Source organism: Heterocephalus glaber, unplaced genomic scaffold (genome assembly GCF_053883595.1).
Source record: "Heterocephalus glaber isolate CG9 unplaced genomic scaffold, H.glaber_assembly_v1.0 deba00001472, whole genome shotgun sequence".
Lineage (NCBI taxonomy): Eukaryota > Metazoa > Chordata > Mammalia > Rodentia > Bathyergidae > Heterocephalus > Heterocephalus glaber.
Genome location: NW_028258315.1, coordinates 88,241,533 through 88,259,229, shown reverse-complemented (window position 1 = coordinate 88,259,229; position 17,697 = coordinate 88,241,533). Strand labels below are relative to the sequence as shown.

General features: G+C 41.0%; 1 protein-coding gene and 1 pseudogene across 30 annotated transcripts in view; one reads left to right on the top strand and one right to left on the bottom strand.

Annotated features, from left to right (window-relative positions):
* Positions 1–17,697, bottom strand: part of Erc2 (ELKS/RAB6-interacting/CAST family member 2) — a 1,049,338-nt gene that overhangs the window by 992,470 nt on the left and 39,171 nt on the right. The window lies entirely within an intron of this gene.
* Positions 14,150–14,520, top strand: LOC101710899 (eukaryotic translation initiation factor 1 pseudogene; annotated as a pseudogene).

Genomic DNA, 17,697 nt, shown 5'->3' with positions numbered 1-17,697 from the left:
CACATCCTCTATAATTCCTATCCTAACATTCTGTGCAAGTGTGTGTGTGTGTGTGTGTGTGTGTGTGTTACCAGGAATTGAACCCAGAGCTTTTGCACCGAACTATATCCCCAAGTCCCTGTAATGTTTTTATTTTGAGACAGGGTCTTGCTAAACTGTCCCAGCATGGACTTGAACGTGCAATCCTCCTGCCTCAGCCTCCCAGAGTGCTGGGATTTCAGGTGTACATCACCACATTCATCCACCCCAACATTCTTGAAGGCATCCTCTTAAATCTGGTCTCAGGAAAACTACTTTAGACCCAGAGAAAGTGGTTCTTAAGAATACTGATTTCTGTGCCTCACTCTAGACCTTTAAACCGGTAGTTCTGGGGATAGAACTGAGAAATTTATTCTTTTGACCCACTTTGGGTGAGTCTCTGAACAAACCAGGGCCTCTCACATGTTGCACACACGTATCACCTGGGGGGTCTTGTTAAAATGCCTGTTCTGATTCACTAGGTCTGGGTTTGAGTTGAGAGTGTGCATGTCTAATAGCCACAGCAGTAGTAGTTTCCAGCCTGGCTGCACACTAAGTCACTTGGGAGATTTAAAAAAAAAAAAGCCATGCCCAGAGCATCACCTGTTGTTGATTCAACAACTGAACCAGAATCCCTGGTGACCCAGCCCACATATCATCTTGCAAAGTGACTGTGAGTGGACCTACCCTGAGCCTGTTTGCCTGTGTTCCCATCATGCTGCCCTGCCCTTCACATATGCACACTGTTCCTCTACCACCAGCTCCCCCCCACATCTTTAGCCTCTGTAAGTCTGTCTGTCTTCCCACCACAGCTCACATATCACCTACACAAGAAAGCCTTTCTGGCCAGCACCCCTATGACACTGCATGAGGTCCTTGAATTTGTACAGCTCGTAGCACCCTGAATGTCCTTGAGAGCATCACAGATTTTATAATTTGATGTATCTTTGAGTGAATAAGGAAATAATGTTCACTTCATCCCATCAGCCTTGGTGAGTAAGAGACACCATCTGAGGCCAGGTATCAGCCTGCTACCATAACTCCAGCAGCACCCATGTGTTGAGTTACCTTAAAAAATGTACACAGGCCAGGGATTTAGCTCAGTGGTTTCACTGCCTGCCTGGCAAGCACAAGGTCCCGAGTTCAATCCCCGGTACCAAAAAAAAAAATGCACACATGTTTTGAGTTGCCTTACTCTATGCCAGGCTCTGCTCTCAGCATTTAACCACATTTAATTTAATCCTCAAACAACTCTAAAAGGTATGCATGATTATCCATATTTTATAGATAAGAAACTGAACCAAAAAGAAACTAAATTGCTTACTCAAGGACATACAGAAGATTTCTAATGGAGGAAGCAAGATTGATCTTTTTTCCCTTCCTTCCTTCCTTTTTTATTTTTTATTTATTTATTTTTTAACATACTAGGGAAGGAACCAGGGCTTCTTACATGCTAGGCAAACACTTTACCACTGAGATACCACATTCACCAGCATCAACCAACCATGAACTGAAACCTTTGAAACCGTGAATCAAAATAAATCCTTCCTCCTTTAAGCCGTTCTTAGGTACTCTGTCACAGCAACAAAAAGCTGGCACATAGGCACAATAAGGGATGACAGACGTTTCCTGGGGACTTAGCTCTTCTCCCAAACACACAGAGCCCCCACATTCCCTTTCCCAATGTACATATACTTTGGAATAGCCACAATGTCAGGGAACCTCAGCTCACTCAGAATAAGTTTATGAAATAGCCCCTTTCTAATGGGAATATTCCAGAAACATGTAAGACACAGAAACCTACCTACTTTCAGACCAGAAATGCACCGAATAACTATGTAGAATCATAAAGCAAGGACGGAGGCTTCCTCAGACCGCGTGAGAGGGGGACAGCCTCTGCGGGCTGTGACGTCCAGCAGACACCTGAGGGCAGGCCAGGACGCCCACTCTTCCACCCCGGGAGCAGCGACGCTGGTGGAGGAGAGCCCTGCTCCACACCTAGGAAACCAAGCAGTTCTGTGTAACTTCGCCCCAGCGAGGGGAACAGAGCAACTTCATATGTAGAACTTTCCGGTCCCCAAAATACCACAGCCTCTCCCCTGCACGGTCTCAACTCCCAAGTGTCAGGGGAAAGGCACGCTCTGGAAGCCCCACCCCCTTTTGTTTATCTGCCCAGAAGTAACATGTGACCCAGACACGCCATCCCCACCTCTCCACAGGTAGAAACTGCTCACGGTGTATGTGTGCATATCCGTGTCTCAACTCACAAAAGTGTATTCATTAATTATGTGTAGTGTTTTGCAAACCAATTATACTTTACTAAAGCTAGAATTTTTTAAAAAAACATTCACAAAATGTTGGTAATATTTAGATAAGCTGATCAGAATCTCTCAGGAATTTAACCCGGATTTTAAAAAGAATAAGCCAGTTAGGGATCAGGAAAATTGTGGAGAAAGAAATAATTCTAGTGAAAAGATGCCGATAACAATTTAAAAAGATGTAAAACTCCTCACTCTGGGAGGCTGAGGTAGAAGGATTACAAGATCAAGCCCAGCCTGTGCAACTATCTTAGCAACTTAGGGAAATTCTGGGGCTGAGGATGTGTCTCGGTGTGATGGGGATGTAGCCCAGTAACAGGGTAAGAAAAGAAAAATAAATAACCTACCATCTCACCCCCTAGTGAAACTAAATCCTCAACGTCACGAGCCCCAGCCATAACTCAGTTTCTGTTATCAGATTTCTGGAAGAGTCCTTAAAACCTTTTGAATAAAATAATGGCCTCTACCCAAAGCTTCCTCTTTGCCCCTTGCTACGGACTTTCCACATTACCTCAGGCAGCCTTCAGTAGAAGTGTTCCGGCAAGAATTACTATCCCCCTTTTATAAAGCTGAAAAGGCTGTAAATGGGAAGACCTGGGACCCCCAGAGGTCTGTGCTGCTACCCATTATGACTGCTTCTTACTTTCTGGGAAGAGATTTCTGTTACTGGAATTGGCTTAAATGAGGTTTTTTCCTTTGTAGCCTGAAACAGAGTATCTTTTTTCAGTGTTGAAGTATTACCACCTCCAATCATATTGATGGCTTTTTAAAAAATTATATGCCAAGCTGTATCCAAAATGTCAAGTTTCAGAATATATGTTTAGAACAACTGATCCTATTTTGTGATATAGAATATAAATTTAGTCAATGAATCTGGTTGGAAGATTTAAGGACAAGGAATAAAGCAGCCACTCATAAATATAACACACAATGTGACACATAAATATCAAACCATGTGAATAATTTAACAAGATTACTCCACAGAGAGCTCATCCCGCAGTACTTCATCCCTCTAATAATGACTAATGTTTACTGAGCATTTACTATGTGCCAGGCATCGTGCTTAGTATTGCACATATATTATGTGATTTAAATTTCACTATGAGACAGCTAGTGGTGTAGTTCAGTAGTAGAGTTCTTGCCTAGGATGTGTGAGGCCCTGAGTTCGACCCCCTAGAACTGAGAAAATAAATAAATCTCACTATGGGGAGTGGGAAGATAGCAAAGTAATCCAGTTTACAGTTGTGAAAACAGAAACTAGGAGAGACCAAAAAGCTGGTTAGTGATGTAGAAAATTGTTGTTTAGTTTGTAGAAGCAAGTTTTAAGTGAAAGTATGCCTGCCTCAGAATCTTTAATCTTAACTACTCCAAGCATCTTGATTAGAGCAGTTATCATACTGTGTGATGATGGTTTACTGGAAGGTCTGTCTTCAACTGTGTTCCCATTTGTTGTTTTTGTTGTTGTTACTGGGGATCGAACTCAGGACCTTGCATTTGCGAGGCAGGCACAGCACCACTGAGCTAAATCCCTGACCCTGTGTTCCCATTTTTGAAGACTTTATGTCTTCTCCTGTTCACCTTCATCTCCTTCTTGCCCTGGATAGAGTAGGAATGCAATATCAATAGGGATCAATTAGCTGATCTATTTAATACAAGATCTAGGCTAAAAAATCATTCCTGCTAAGTCTTGGTTATTTGGGGGGAAAATTTTGCAAAATGATGTTATCTCAGAAAAAAAAAAAAGACAGAATCCAGGGCCGGGGATGAGCTCAGTGGCACTGCGCCTGTCTCACAAGCGCAAGTTCCTGAGTTCGATCCCCAGTACCAAAAAAAAAAAAAAACACAGGGGCCAGGGATTTAGCTCAGTAGTGCCACTGCCTGCCTCACAAGTGCAAGATTCCCAAGTTCAATCCCCGTACCAAAAAAAAAAAAAAAAAACAGAATCCAAAAATTAAACCTCATTTTCATTACAAAATTTGAACTCAGTCAATTCCCAAACAGAGGACTGCTAAGTCTTTAACTTCTTGTTAACAGATTGATGTGTGCCAATTCTGTGCTACTAGGAAGAAAGGGAAAAAACTGAGCATCTCTGAAAATCTCTCATAAAAATTATCTGTAAATAACAAGAAAGATGTTGAAATATTAACACCTCCTCCATGAACACATCAAAATGCTCCCTCCACCACCTTCCATCTGCTTGCGTGGTTCTTCCAACATGAACACAGCCCCACTCTGCTTTCAGCTTATCTTCATGTCTAAAAAGATCGAGTCAAAAATTGTTTCAGTGTGCCGGAAGGTACAATCCTCACATTTCAGACACATTTGGACATCCTAATTTGAAATATGGTTGAAAAAAATAGTATACTTGTGAGCTGTTTCTTGCCATATTTTAAATGCAACCCTTACAAATTGTACTTCTCCATTAAATTATAGGCAAGAACTTCATTTCTAAATGGAAGTAAAAGCAATAATAGCAGTTAACACATAGCATTACTCTAAGTACTTTAGTGATTCATTTAATAACTCTGGATTATTACTATTATTAGTCCCATTTTACAGAGGAAGAGACTGATGCACAAGAGTTCATTGATTTTTCCACAACCACAATAGCTTCCGAGGATTACAGCCAATTCTGTGCTACTGAATAGCACAGCCAGAACTTAAAACCAGGGTTCAGAACTCCAGATTCAATACCTTAACTGTTGTGCCAACTGTCCAGGACACTTCAGCCACTACCTGGCTGTAATCCTTTCTTCTCCAAGACTCATGGTTATATAATGCCACAGGAAAAAAGCTGGAGGATGAGTGTAGTTGGTTGAATGTTTGCCTCAAAAAAGATACGTCCAAGTTCTAACTCCCTGAATCTTTAAATGTGACCTTCTTTGGTTTGCAATGTTACTGAAGTGAAAGATTTCAAGGTAAGACTTACTGCCCTGAGTCCAATGACAAGTGTTCTTAAAAGAGGAAGGCAGAGGGCGATCTGATACACTGAGCTACGCAGAGGAGAAGGTGTGATACAGACAGTGACTGGAGTGATGCATCTACAAGCCAAGGAGTGTCAAGGACTGCGGGAGCCACCAGAAAGAGAGGTGTGGAAAGTACTCTCCCTCAAAGCCTCCAAAAGGAACCAACCTCGCCACTACTTTGACTTCAAACTTCTGGCCTCCACAACTGGGAGGAAGAAACTAATAGAGTGAATGATGGACTCAAACATCGGGGCAGAAATCCACACCCTCACTTTACACATCAGAAAAATGAGACTTAGAGTGAGGACTGCATTTGTAGACTGTCACTAACACAGTGGGTTTCTGGTAGAACTAAGCCAGGCTCCAGCCTACCTGCTGGATCTACAAATTCCTGGGCTGGATCTTCTTTAGTATCTCCCTTCTAACTAACAGAGAGGCAGAATTGTGCAGCGGTCAGCAATATTCTCTCTAGAACCCATCCACTGAACCCAGCAAATTGGCATCACCATTTCCTCCCTTTTCTAATCTGTAAAATGGGGACAAAAATGACACCTCATGTATTATTATGATGAACACAGGAGTCAATATATGCACCTACCATGCAGTAAGCTCTCAATAAATGTTAGCTATTACTACTACTTTATTTCAATATCTATTTACTGATAAAGGGTAAAGGATAACATCAGGAACCTGGCAATACTGGAAAAAAAAACTGACAGTGGAGGGAAGAGAGGAAAAGGTGATGAAAAAAAAGAATTGAAAATGAAAATAGAGCTTTTGCAAATGGGAAGGAGACCAAGAGTTGGGGGGGGGGGGTGACCAAAAAAGAACTAAGATGTACATGTACCAACTCCCCAAGATAAATGTAATCATTATGTACTGCAAACATGTACTAATGAAAAATAAAACTGATACACACATTGACCTGGCTTATCTTTATGTGTGGAAATCTATGACAAATCCTACTTCCCAATTTGCACCTCTTGACTAGCCCTTGCTGTTCCTGCCCAAAAAGGGGTGCCTAGAATGGGCAGTAGCAAGGACACTGTCTAGGACACACTTTACTAGTGGGCAAGGTCATTGTGGTGCCACAAGCCCACATCCTCCAGCTGTGGAGCCCCAACAGGGCAAGCCATCCCCAAGAACCATCTTATTCTTACTCACAAATGGTGGCACTGTTTCTTCTAGCCCTGAGAAAGGGGCTAGCTTTCCACACTCACAGGACAAGGTGCGGTGAACCCTCCTTTACCCTTTCATTTCTAGGAATCCACATGAGAAGCCACCAGAGCTTCCTCTTTTGCTAACCTGGATTTCTCCCTGAGGGCAGAGGCTATGTGTATTCAGCATGCAGCAGACATGGGCATCATGGGGTCTGGTCAGAGGGAACAGCATGCTCTCTCACCTCATCAAAAATGCCTTGCAAGAAGGGGTACTGAGGATTCATAAGGATTCATGACTCATACTGTCACCCTTCTGATTCCTGGTCTCTGAAGTTATAGTCCTCAGTCATACCCTGAGAAGAGCTTTGGCACTCAAACATCAAAGACTCACATCAGTTCCTAACAAACTCATATTGCTTCCTGATGGAAAATATGTAAAATAAGTTCTATTTTTTCAAAGAATAATGTTCATTATAAAGTGTCCTCTGATGTATTGACTTTCCTAACAATCTTTCAAATTTCCCCACAAGGTCTACATTGAACCTAACCATTGAATTTTACCTGTTTCTCATCCAATTCAGTTTGTGACCAGAATCATGGAAAGAATTAAGTTGATGAACCAAGGTACCACTGTACTGCACTCTTAAAGAATACCAAGAAAATGAAATGCCTGGGGAAGTTTCTCCCCAACACCGAATAACTATCAATCTGCTCTAGTGGTTACCCTGCTCTAATGATAGCACTGGTCTAAACACACACCCCCCTTGTCTGATTACACCTACCCCAACAGAAAAGCGAAGGCAGCTGCTGAAATGATGCTAAATGCTACTGAAATCAACAGTATCCTTAGGAAAGGCAGGACAGGGATGCTGATTTCATCACAATTTTATCTGCCTGAACTTTTCCCAGGAAGTTTAAGAACCATGAGCATCTAAAGAAATCCAAGTCATCAGAAAAACAAACAAAGGCAGCTTCTCTCCTGCAAGGCAAATTCCCTAGAAGGGCCTCTGCATCTGCCTTCTTAGCACAAGGTGTGCCACCTTAATCTACCCTGAACTTTTAATAGTTCCCCTTTTTCTTTGTGCCTTTCATTTGGAAAAGGTGATCCTTTCAATCCAGGTCAGGCACCAAACTGTTGCCATAATTATGTCAGTTGTCTCTAGCTTTTGAGAATTAACCAATGCCTGATATACATTACTCATTTCTCTTTTCCCAAATATCCAAAAGAAGGTCCTTTCCCATTTTCCATCCTGCCTGGATGGCTCTTAAACTACTTGAGGCCTGGAGAATTATTAAAATGTCTCCCTTCCAACCTTCCCACAGGTGGCGTCAGGGTTTTCATTCAGGACCACTTGAGACTAAGCAATGCTCAGATTCTACCAACATCTTGAATTTGAAAATATTTGTCATTGCACCCTTAAACTAAGAATGTACACCCGTCAACCAAGAGGTGGACTAGAGGAAGCTGAAGAGATAATGTCCTACCTAAGGCAAGTAGCAACTACCTAGCTCCATCTCCCTGGGCTCAGGACTGTCACATCTTGTTTATTTTCAAGAAAATCCAGAAATTCAGGTTTCTAGTTGAAGTCTCTGAATTTTCCAATCTGGGCAACTAATTCCCAATGTTACACACCCAACTTGGAACAAAGCCAGTTAGATCCAGACCTCCTCATCTCAAAGTTCAAAAGCCTTGGCTCTGTATACACTTGCGCATTTCATTGAGCAACCATTTACTAAACAACTGCTATATTCAGGATGTTACTTAACAAGTGGATGGATGAACAGCCAGAAATATATTAAGGAACTGAGGAAGAAAGCAAAACATAATTCTCATATTGACAAAATAACTTTTTAAAAGACTAAGACCCACATTCAAACCGTAAGTTTCAATTTCCTTCCTAAAACTAATATTGAACAGAGACTGGACCACATAGCATAAAAGTTGAAAATAAGACAACACAGAATTAATTCTATTTAAGCCAAGGCATTTGCCACATAAAAAAGTCATGATCAAGGAAGTGCTGCAGTTTTGAAACCTTTTCTTTATTTAAAGTTTATTTTAAAACAACCTCTTTTCGCCTCGGCACTCGTGGGAACATGAAGTATATTTCTGCAGCATTTCTATCAGGATGATAATTAGTATAGACGAAAGATACCATCAACAGCAAAAGTAAAATTAGTCTTTACTGGGAAGATTTCTCCTGGGGAAATGCTGGTGGCTCCTATCTCCAGCAAGCATGGTAATGGGCTTGCTGTGTCATCCCATAGCAAGCAAACCATCACCATCAGCAGCACCTGAATACAACCTCCAGCACAACAGGTAGTACTGCCAACACTTTTGCCTGCTCCACCCACACTTGCCTTATCCTAGCCCCATGTCCCATCAAACTGCACAGGTGAATCATATAATAACCACATTGATTTTTGCTACTGGGGCCCTCTTAATTCCCCTGGAAATTTATGCTTAGAAGCATGGCATATTTCAACAACTTCAGCCTCTGAAGTTTGGTTGTTCTTGTTGCTCTTTTGTTTTGTTTGTGGTACTGGGGACTGAATGCAGGGCCTTTGCCCTGAGCTACATTCCCAGCCACTACCACCACCCCTTTTTGAGACAGAGTCATTGAAACAATTTTATTCAGTATGATGATGCAGTGGGGGAAACTGAGGCCCAGGGAAAGATGGTGATTTGACTAATATCACATCCAGTTTAGTATCAAAGCCAGGATTAGATGAGTTCCTAGTCTGGAACTTCCTCTTGTTGTTAAACCAAGCAGTCTCCTTCCACCACCTGCCTGCAAGCACAAGGACCCGAATTCGATCCCCGGTATCAAAAAAAAAGTTACTTCTACCTCACAACTACTGATGTGTCTGTATCTGGATCTTTTCTGATCACTTCCCTGGGTCTGAGGGGGAGAAACCTTAGCTTCTTTCCCAGACTGATCTATCGGTCTCCCTCTTCTTCCAAACTTTGTTGCACCAATAACTCCTTTCTACTGGCACATCCTCTAAAAGCTAGAAATATGTTCAAGTATGTCACACATATGAGGGAGGGGAAGTCTCCAAACTCTGCATCCTCTTCTTTTATCACTCTTTAAAGTCAAGCTCCTTCCAAAAAAAAGACATAAAACTCAGCATTACCACATCCAAACTACCACATCCCAATATCTACCCTATCTATTCTATCCATCTTCATAATGATGTTCTGGCAGAAACCATGAGAAAGAAAATTCCACCAATCTTATCTCCCTACTCAATATCACCACTTATATGAATGAGGCTTTGTCAACAAATCAGGATTAACAAAACTACACTTCTCACCCCCCCTCCCCGCAATGCTGAGTCTGTTTTGCTTTTGGTCTTCCACAATGACCCAAGTCAAAAACTTTTGACTCTTTTTGCTACTCCCTCTAGAATGGAAGCTCCAGACAGGCAGGAATTTTGGCCAATTACTATACCTTTAGGACCTAGCCCAATATGTGTTTCAAGTTTCATATTTGTTGATCTAATCCATCTTCATCATTTAATCATCATCTTGTTTTATCTTTTGTGGGTGGGGTACCAGTGACCTCCCAGGTGGAAGGTAAGCTAATGTGAATCTAAAGGCCAGACACACACACACACACACACACACACAAACCAGAAAAGGCACATTAAAGAATTAATCTAAGGAAAACTCAACACCCAAAGAGCTTCAGTTGGGTCTCAAGTACATTTCTCTTTTGACCATCAGCATATTAACAGTGAACACTCAAACACATCCTGCTCTCCAATGTCAGTCCTAGATGAGTTTACAGAGCCAAGAACACATACGAAAACTCATAAAATCAGATTGCAGTTTGTCATTAAAAATGTTTCCACATAATATTAAACACCATACTAACTTCTGATTCATGAGGGGGAGTCCTCTCAGAAAATGTGACCTTGGGGCGGGGATTTAGCTCAGTGGTTTCACCGGCTGCTGTGCAAGTGCAAGGACCCAAGTTCAATCCCCGGTACCAAAAGAAAAGAAAGAAAATATGACCTTTATGAGCCAATCTGTCTTTCTCCTCTTTGAATATAAATGCAATATTTGTTGTTTGTTTGCTTGTTTTGGTACCGGGGATCGAACTCGGGACCTTGCACTTGCAAGGTAGGCGGCAGCACCACTGAGCTAAATCCCTGGCCCTAAGTGCAATATTTGGAGCAGTAATATTGCCCTGCATTCAGTCTATGCTTTATGAAAAGTTTCCAGTCATCTATTTTCTCCTGATCATTCCTTCCATTGAGAACACAGACACCCTACCATCTACCTCTACTCACCTTCTGCCTCTTTGAATACTAGACCATCCTCAGGGACCTCCTCCAATGCCCCCTTCCCTATATGAAGTCTTCTTTTATCTCTTCCTTCTCTGCCCCATAAAGCATTTTAATTATATCTTTTAATGGGCAGTACAACTCTCTTCCTCTTCTTAATGTGTGTATGTGTATAACACTTTCCCCACTAGACTAAATTCTCACGGCAAGAGCTGGGATCTATTCATTTTTGATAGCCACAAAACTTCTAAACACAGAGCTCTGAATAATGAAGGCTCTATCTGTTAGGATGCATTGGGCTATTAGTAATAAAACCTTCATTTCAATTGGCTCCTCCAAATTCTAAGAAATGCAGAGGTGGGGCAAACTTCAGGTATAGTAAATCAAGACTCTGGTTCCTTATCTCTACCATTCTCTTAGGTCTCTACTCTGTGTTTGCTTTGTCCTCAGATTGGTTTCCCTCACAGTTATCATCATCATCCATTATCTTAATGTTCATTCATGGCAGAATATTATCAGAAGTATAGAATGAACTTGGGAAGAAATTACTTTCGCATATGTAGGCTTCGAAATTGTTTAATGCAGAATTCATGTCATTCCTAACACACCCTGTGTACACAGAGTTAGCTATTCCAAACTAAAACAGTGAACTCATTTTGGAGACTGACTGTGGAGTTAGCATGCTAATTGCAAAACTGAACAAATGCCTTTCCCTCTGAGACTTGCCTTGCCTGCATTAAAAAATGAGGAAAATACTAACAGTACCTACTTCACAGGGTTATCATGTGAATTAAATGAAATATCATATATGAGGCAACTGGTACCCAAAAAACACTATTAATTATCATCATTTCACTTATGGGACATGTAGGAAATATACTGTAAAATACAGTGGCCATTTTTCTTCTTATTTATCAAGGGAACAACATCGTAGTCAGGTGGGTACACTAAAAAGGAAAGTGATTCCCAGGCTTTACACACTTGCCTGAGAAAGGAAGGAGCCCAGACCTTCCTCAACCCCACATCCACTCCCAACCCTTTCCAGAAGCACTACCCTGCTGGATGCTGATTGGGAGCTGCGCCCACCCTCTTGGGCTCTGGATAGGCTTCTACAGAAGAAAGAGAGAGGTAACATCAATATCAATGACTCTTTCAGAAGGTAGATTGGGTAAGAAGTTTCCTTCCCTAGATGAAACTTCATGCTCAGGTAAATTCCAGGGTAGTCAATTACTCATCCAAAAGAAGGTATGTTGTTGCTGTGTTCCTTATTCACTGTCTTTATAGAATAAGGAAATGGGGCTCTAGTACCTTTCATGAGAGAATAAGGGAATATTCAAGGCTTCCTACACTTCTTTGGAGCCTTCTTTAGCCCTTAACATATAACTAGGAACACAGACGCTCACTTAACCCTTACTTAGTAACTCACCAAAACCCTTTGTTCCTTGCTCTCTCACAAATACCTACAGCCCAAATAAACTTGTGGTGTTAGATTTGACTTGCACTTACAGAGAAATGAAATAGAATTTGGCTGAAACGAACTGGAAATTTTGGCATCCATAGATAAACATAATGAAATAAAGGTCCTTCATGAAAATATTTAAAGATGTATAGCACCATTACATCATTATGTAAACATTTCAAGGTAAATTATTCCCGAAAATGGACTAAAACCTACCACCTACAGTATATTGTATCTGACTGCATTTAGTGAATGTAGTATCAATAAGTTTCCACCTTAATAATATGTACATCGTTTTACTATCACCAAACTACTGGCTCATGTACCCTATATCTCAGCATAAAGTGAGCAAAATATACGTCTCAAGGTACCAAAAGCTTATCCATTTCAGTAACTACTAGGAACTACTTATTCCAGATAAGTACACAACATTTAACATGGAATGACAGTATCTATACAGATTTTTGACCTAAATATCCTTAGATGTCCTTGGAGTTTAGAGTAGCTCTGAAGAAATAAAATGTGCACAATTCAGATTATGCACATTTTTCTAGGGAAAGCTATGATACTTACATTGGCTTCACAAAAACTGCATGGCTGCCCAAAATTAAAGAGCCACAGACAGAAATTTAAAATTCTTGATAAGGCAAATTTTTATTTATTAACATTTGCTGTATTTCTAAATTTGAGCAATTTCTAAATGTGATTATCAAGGGTACGATCTAACTTTCCATCTCAAATACTTACTTGTGTATCTTCTGGTCTCAGTATTCTTTAGGAACTTATTATTTCACATGGCTATTTCAGAAAGCTTCTCCAAGGAATAAATTGATGAATTTTATTTTCTTTCCATTCTTTTTCAGATAATATGTACTCAACAGCCAATAGTTTCTAGAACTCAAGCTGTTATGCCTTAAAATAGAAGACATGGAATTTTAATATACTAGCTCTTAAAAGTTTACAGATCCTATCGGGCACCAAAATCTCATCCTCTTTGAAGACCCAATTTTCCACTGAAGCTAAGGAATTTTGCAGAAAGTAGAGCATGTTTTCAAGTTCCATAAAAGATACAGTCTGACATTACATAAAGGATCCCTGTGGGTCCACTAAAATATGACAGGAGAATTTGATCCTGGTGTCAGTCAATATAACTTCTGGAATTTCTCCAGTGGGCACATTCAGAGGTGGAGATTGACAAGATGGGTGTAAAGATCAAGAGAGTCTAGGAAACGACATAAATTGCTGTTGAAATGGCTAGTTATAGACAGAAGCAATAAATATTAAATTTCCTAGCTATAAAAGTCTTACTTGATTGATTTTGGTCTTCCTAGTAACTGAAATAGACAAGCTGTTGTTTGCACAAACACATGTCCCAACAATAGTTGTCATTTCCTCCTCCACACCTTACTCCTACACTCCCTTTTTAGAGAATCTACCCATCAGCCCCTTCCCAAAGAGAACAGCAAAGCTCTGTGGACAGGTTATGGGTCTCAGAACTTACTCCTTTGGCCATAGCTGATTGGATCTAGAATAAACTCTGGGTCCAAAATGAGCCAATCAGACTTTTTGTTCTCTGAATTTGAAATTGCAAGACAGCAACACTAGGCAATAGCGGCTGAGTATTTGTATAGGCAGGACAAAGGAAATGCACTTTTCTTCAATGGCTACTTACTCCCAAGGCATATATAAAAAGAGAAAATAGGCCCCACTCACTGAGCCACCTGCCGAGGACTCAGCTGCCTCCCTCTTTGAGCCCCCTGCTTCCTGGCAATCCGTGTTGTCGTCTCCACCTCACTCCCTTCTCCCTCAGCCGCCTTCCGCAGGCCATTTCCACCTCGGAAAAGGAATCCTATGGTATAGGGGCCAGGAATTTAGCTCAGTGGTACAGTGCCCACCTCACAAGCTCAAGGTCCTGAGTTCGATCCCTGGCATCGTATGTCCACTATCCAGAACCTCTACTCTTTCAACTCTTTTGCTGATGCAAAGGGTGATGACCTACTTCCTGCCAGCACTGAGGATTATATCTATAGAAGAATCCAATAGAGAAACGGCTGGAAGACACTTTCCATTGTCCAAGGGATCATTGATGATTATGATAAAAAAGAAACTGGTGAAGGCATTTAAGAAGAAATTTGCCTGTAATGGTACTATAATCGAGCATCCAAAATATGGAGAAGTAATCTAGCTCCAGGGTGACCAGCGCAAGAACATATGCCAGTTCCTAGGAGAGATTGGACTGGCTAAGGACAATCAGCTGAAGGTTCATGGGTTTTAAGTGCTTGTGGCTCACTGAAGCTTAAGTGAGGATTTCCTTGTAACAAGTAGAATATCCGTCCTGTCCCTTGTCACAAGTTTTAAAACCTCACAGCTTGTATAATTTAACCAATTGGGGTCTGCTTTCACTTGGACTAGTGTAACTCCTTCATGCAATAAACTGAAAAGAGCCATTAAATAAAGAAAAAAAGAAACAAGAGAGAGCCTTTGATTTACTGATCATCTTCAAACTAAACTCTGATTCCAGCCATTCATGATACCTAGCTGCCCTACTTACCCTTGGGGTCTCAGAAGAATCCTTATATGTTTCCCAGTAAATCCCCCTTTTCCTTCAACTTGAACGGATTTCTGCTACTTCCAGTCACATCCTCCTTTAAACAAGAGGTGACAATGAATTCGTAAATGAATAGTGTGGATTCTCAAAGTGATGAAAAAGAAGTTTCATAAGGAAAAATGCCAGGACGGGCAGAATTCAGGAGGGCTGGGACCCAAGAGGGGAAAATCTGGGACTCTGGGATACAAGATGTGGAGCCATCCAAAAGCAGGAGCCTAAATACAAAGTTCACTGCAGTGAGATCAAAAACAGCTAAGCAGAAAGCTGAAAGGTGCCAGCTGGGGGACTTCTGGGCCAGGAGGCCAGCAAGGCACCCTCAAGTTCCTGAAGATGGAGAAAAGATGAGGAAGAATTCTGACTAAATTAATAAGACCACCCTCATTAGAGTCCTATAACCCAAATAAGGAACTGCCCTATCCCTGAAGCTCAACTCTTGTTGATCCAGGGACTTTGTCAAAGTCATCACAATCTAGAAGAATCTGCCAGGTACCAAATGAGCATCTTAAGATATAATCTCTCTTATGCCCTCCACTTGTGGGTTTTGTTTTGTTTTGTTTTTCTTTTTTCCCAGTACCAGGAATTGAACTCAGGACCTTGTGCTTGCCAGGCAGGTGCTAGCACCACTGAGCTAACTCCCCAGCCCCTGTGGTTTTAATTTTTATTTGCTCTGTAGTTGCTTCCTCCCATCCTCCATCCTTCTGGATGGATTTCTAGAACAAGAGTGTTCCTTAAGTATTCGCCTCTGCCCATTTATTTGACAAGATTTCATTTGCTACTTCCTGTTACCCTGTCTCCTCTAGCTTCCTTCCTGCTTTCCATCCTTTTTTATACATCTCTTTGACAGCATCCTTAAGCTGTCAAGAGCTTCTCCTTGCTAATCTCACTCTATATTAGGACCTCCATTTCAACCCTAAAATCCTGTTTCCAAGCAAATCTATTGTTTCCCCTTCATTATAGTGGACAAAGCACAGTTTTAAAGCTAACCATAGCTGAGATCAAATCCCAGCTCAACATAACGGTGAGGCCTCAGGTGACAATTTAATCTCTCTACCTTATGTTTTATCTATAAAATGAAGATCTCACATGTTTTTCATAACTAGCGAATTATTTAGCACATAAAAATGTACTCAAGGGCCAGGGATTTAGCTCAGTGGTTCTGCCACCTGCCTCGCAAGCACAAGGACCCAAGTTCGATCCCTGGTACCAAAAAAAGGTACTCAAAAGTGCTTATTACTTTCCTTTCAAGACCAATGTTGACATGAACAGAAACCATAATAAAAGTCAGTAAGTATGTATTGAAATAATAGATTTAAAAGAGATTTCATTTCCTTAATGAATTGTCTTTTTTTTCTAACAAGAGTGATGTCTGGTTACCAAATGTCTACTTCTAAACAAATTCAAGAGAATGTGAAGATTCATGATTACTAACCCAGAACAAGATTGGAAAAAAGAGAAAAAAGTCATCAATGACAATTTATTCTTTCCTACACAATGATGAATCAGCTTTAGTTTTTATGTCATCAATTTTACAAAACTACATACATTTTGATCATCATCACTACATAAAATGAAGTAAACCACTGAGTAAAGACAAAGTATAGTGAAAAGTGAAGACAAAAGAACCATGTGGTTAATCATAATGTTGAGATTTTCTCAACCTATGTGCTCTGACGTTTTAGGCTAGAAAATAAAATGGACTGCCTCCTTACACATAGGATTTTTATCAGCATCCACACCGGCAGCACACCCCCCTCTTTCCCTAAATTCTAACACCCAAAAATGTCTCCAGACATTTCTAAATGTCCCCTCTGAAAGTAAAATTGCCTCCAGTGCAAAACCACCAAGAGAAGTTGTTTAAAGTAGATAGCCAAGCTGGACAGTTTGTGCCCCACCACAGTTGGTAAGATTGGAAGTAGCTGCTGCAGTCTTTACTTCGGTCTAGCGTAGACCCTTCCTACTGAAAAACAAAATGGCCACACATCACTTCCAAGATACAGTCAAAAGCTTGCTTCGCAGAGAAACAGAGGAAACTGCACACACAAGAATTCTGTCTGGCTGCCGCAGCTCTTGGCTGCATGTCCATACTCTGCCTAAAAACCTACTTCCCAAACTTTTCAAAATGCTTTCCCCAACTTTCTGAACCTGACCTTTAGAGCAACTTTATCTATGATGGGTGTAGGGGTGTGTGTGTGTGTGTGTGTGTGTGTGTGTGTGTAACAGATTTATAATTTTCTGTATTCCTGCAAAGCCAAACCACTTATTGAGTCCAAATGCCAACTGGGGGATGGTGGGAATTTGCATACAGATGTCAATGGACTCCAACACAGCCAGGCAAGAGCTCCACCTGCAACTAATTATAGAAACTAAATTTGTACTCTGGCCAGAAGAGAACCACCCCATTTGTGTTAGTCGATAAAATCACCTTGTTCTTTTTCTCCTGTCAACATAGAGTTCCTTCTTAAACTTCTCAGAGATGTTGTCTGTAGGGGATTTTATTAGGCAGTGAACCTTTTGAAGGTAACCACTCCCCTTACCCTCCTCTCCCTAAGCTTGGTTTCATTAAGTACTTTTGGCACAGTAAAACTAAAATAATCTATTAGTTGAATAGTCTGAAATGTGTTCTTGGGTTTCTTTTTTTTTTTTTTCCGGTACCGGGGATCGAACTTGGTTCCTTGCGCTTGCACAGCAGGCGGCGAAACCACTGGGCTAAATCGCCAGCCCTTTCTTTGGCTTCTTATGGGCTATTTTGATCCCATCACCCAAATAGAGTGATCCAGAGAAAAAATGTGAAGTTGAAATCATTTAGATATCCCAAGGTCTGGCATACAAGAGTGTTTCTTTTCCTCCCATTAGCCACATCTTTCAGGAAAAAAAT